The sequence below is a fragment of the Schistocerca piceifrons genome, chromosome 3 (assembly GCF_021461385.2).
Source record: "Schistocerca piceifrons isolate TAMUIC-IGC-003096 chromosome 3, iqSchPice1.1, whole genome shotgun sequence".
NCBI lineage: Eukaryota > Metazoa > Arthropoda > Insecta > Orthoptera > Acrididae > Schistocerca > Schistocerca piceifrons.
The window spans coordinates 79,623,834-79,627,824 of record NC_060140.1 but is presented as its reverse complement, the minus strand read 5'-3'; positions in this window follow the sequence as shown (position 1 = coordinate 79,627,824).

The following is a 3,991-nucleotide window of genomic DNA, read 5'->3' as shown; positions in this document are numbered from 1 at the left end:
CAATGCACACGAGAAATCAGGCGGAGATCACCACCACTGACGATGTTTTACCGCAGTACAGCGAAACGCGTCTGGTGGAAAAGAGCACGCATTCTTTTTAGTTGCAACGACAGAACGAAAATACCCTCAAGAATTGTAATAAAAATGTATACATTTATTCTTCATTCTTTCTTTCAATAGTTGTAGTAGTGTAAATACTACAATCTTAAAAAACTGGCAAATATCATATTGTATAAATTCTTTATTTATAGTTCAACAGATAATAACTAAAACCCACAGAACAAGGAGGAGCTTCTCCGTAATATATAGTAGCAATGAAACAAGAAAACTGTCTTTGCTCAAGGCAGAACCACGTTTCCTTATTACATATTAGGTAGCAAACACGGACAAGGAACGAGTTTCGATCACAAAATAACACATTATTATTGCGCAGTAAATACTAAGTCTGTAAGATCCTCTTAATAGAGTCCTCTACATGAAAATATTCGATCTTATTATACCAGAATGTCTCACGCTTCGTTTTTTATTTTCCCAAAAGTCGTCGAATAATGAACAAATTTTAACAAACCGTAATCCACACCCATATAAAGGGGAATCTACCCTCTACAGCAACGTACAGAAGCTGCAGTTAACACTCAGTCACTTCACTATTTCTAGTATGGCGAGGGTATCGAGTCACGTTCATGGCATTTGTCGAACTAGTAAAAGCGTTCGACAGTGTGAAATAGTGCAAGATGTTCGAAATTATGAGAAAAATGGGAGTAAGCTATAGCGAAAGATTGGTAACAGACAACATTTACAAGAACCAGGAGGGAACTAGTAGAATGGAAGATCGAGAATGAAGTGCTCAGATTAAAAAGGACATAAGACAGGTATGTGCTCCTTCGACCAACTCCTAAATCAATCTCCCCGAAAAAGCCACGACGAAAATAAAAGAAATGTCCAGGAGTAAAATTAAAACCCAAGGTGAAAGGAGATCGACGATAAGACAGTTGGTTTACTGGTTGGGGGAGGGGACCAAACAGCAAGGCCATCGGTCCCATCGGATGAGGGAAGGATGGGAAAAGAAATCGGCCGTGCCCTTTCAAAGGAACCATGCCGGCATTTGGCTGAAGCGATTTAGGGAAAACCGAAATACCACCAAGCAAAACAAAAACGCTACGAACTTATGCACCAACCCAGTATTTCAGTCTCCGTCTTCCCCTACAGTTTCTACCCTCTACAGCTCTCCCAAATCCAAAGAAGTTACTCCTTGATGTCTTAGCAAGTGTCCTAACGTACTGTCTCTGCTTTTTATCGGTGTTTTCCGTATGTTCCTTTCCTCAACGCTTCTGCGGAAAACCTCCAAATTCCTTATCTTACTAGCCCAGCTACAATACTGGCCATCAAAATTGCTGCACCAAGAAGAATTGCAGATGATAAACGGGTATTCATTGGACAGATATATTATACTAGAACTGACATTTTCACGCAATTTGGGTGCATAGATCCTAAGAAATCACTACCCACCACAACCACATCTGGCCGTAATAACGGCCTTGATTCGGCTGGGCATTGAGTCAGAGTTTGGATGGCGTGTACAGGTACAGCTGCCCATGCAGCTTCAACACGATACCACAGTTCGTCAACAGTAGTGACTCGTATACTGACGAGCCAGTTGCTCGGCCACCATTGGCCAGACGTTTTCAATTGGTGAGAGATCTGGAGAATGTGCTGGCCAGAGAAGCAGTCGAACATTTTCTGTATGCAGAAAGCCCGTAGAGGACCTGCACCGTGCGGTCGTGTATTATCCTGCTGAAATGTAGGGTTTCGCAGGGATCGAATGAAGGGTAGAGCCACGGGTCGTAACACATCTGAAATGTAACGTCCAGTGTTCAAAGTGCCGTCAATGCGAACAAGAGGTGACTGAGATTTGTAACCAATGGCACCCCATACCATCACGCCGGGTGATACGCCAGTATGGCGATGACGAATACACGCTTCCAATGTGCGTTCACCGCGATGTCGCCAAACACGGATGCGACCGTCATGATGCTGTAAACAGAACCTGGATTCATCGGAAAAATGACGTTTTGCCATTCGTGCACCCAGGTTCGTCGTTGAGTACACCATCGCAGGCGCTCCTGTCTGTGATGGAGCGTCAAGGGTAACCGCAGCCACGGTCTCCGAGCTGATAGTCCATGTTGCTGCAAACGTCGTCGAACTGTTCGTGCAGATGGTTGTTGTCTTGCAAACGTCCCCATCTGTTGACTCAGGGATCGAGACGTGGCTGCACGATCCATTACAGCTATGCGGATAAGATGCCTGTCATCTCGACTGCTAGTGATACGAGTCCGTTGGGATCCAGCACGGCGTTCCGTATTACCCTCCTGAACCCACCGATTCCATATTCTGCAGTCATTGGATCTCGACCAACGCGTGCAGCAATGTCGCGATGCTACAAACTGCAGTCGCGATAGGCTACAATCCGACCTTTATCAAAGTCTGAAACGTGATGGTATGCATTTCTCCTCCTTACACGAGGCATCACAACAACGTTTCACCAGGCTGTTTGTGTATGCTGTTTGTGTATGAGAAATCGGTTGGAAACTTTTCTCGTGTCAGCACGTTGTAGGTGTCGCCACCAGCGCCAACCTTGTGCGAATGCTCTGAAAAGCTAATAATTTGCATATCACAGCATCTTCTTCCTGTCGGTTAAATTTCGCGTCTGTAGCACGTCATCTACGTGGTGTAGGAATTTTAATGGCCAGTAGTGTAATTTTCAGCGTAGTTCTGTAACACAAAATGTCAAAGTTTCCGACATTCTTTTTCTCTGGTTTTCCACATTTCATTATTCATTATCAAGCAAAACTGTGCTCCAAACATAAATTCTTAGAAATTTCTTCCTCAAACTAATGACGATGTTTGCTACTAGCAGACTTCTCTTCGCTGTGCTTCTCTTCGCCGTGAATGCCCTCTTTGCCACTCCTAGTCTCCTTTTTGTGTCGTCCTTACTACGTCTGTCTAAGCAGTTTTTCTTCCTTATGGCAACTGACAACTTGCTGCTGCGTGATGCTCCTCCAGCGAACGGCCGCTGTGTGTCGAGGGAAGAAGACCGAAACCAGTTACACGCGTTTGCCAATCGGTTTCGCGGAAGCGCAGGAGGCGGACGCGTCTGTGTTCCACGTAACGAGCTGCAGTCGGAAGCTAACGGCGCCCTGCTGGAGGTTAATGCTGCCGCCTGCAGCCAGCGCTAGCAGAAGGGCACCCTCCTCCCCCGTGCTCTGGCGAAAGCCACGGCAAGTAGCTGGCGTGCAGGGGGCGGAGTGTCGCGGAACTAACGCGGCCGCACGAAGCCGCTCCGGGCCGGCGCGGCGCGCTTCTGTCGCCACCTGGGCGAGGCGCTGGCGCCAGGTGGCCGTGAGAAATCGCGAGGCGCGCCAGTCGCCAGTGAGAGGAGAGGAGAGGGCCGGTCGTGACGGCCTGCAGCTGGGCGGCGCACGATGCACGTGCACTCTCCGGCCGCGCCGAGCCGAGCCGCAGCCGATCGCATCTGCGGCGGCGAATCCACTCGCGGCGCCGGTAAGGTCGCCGAAAGCGCTCCGCGCGCACGTATTGACTGTCTGCCAACATTGCAGGTGCGGGAATCTTGACGATGTTTCGTAAGTAGTGCCGGTCGTCATTTATTAGCTCACAAGATATTTCGTCTGCACACCTGCAAGACATCTTCGGCACAACCGACAAAGGCTGACATTGGCGATTTTTTTTTTTTTTGTTTATATGGGCGAGGATTGGATTGTCAGCTTTAGAGCCAACGTGCTGTTCAACCTGGCCCGACAATTGCTACACCAAGAAAATATACAGATGATAAACGGGTATTCATTGGACAAATATATTATACTAGAACTGACATTTGATTACATATTCACGCAATTTGGGTGCATAGGTCCTGAGAAATCAGTACCCAGAACAACCACCTCTGGCTGTAATAACGGCTTTGATGCGCCTGGGC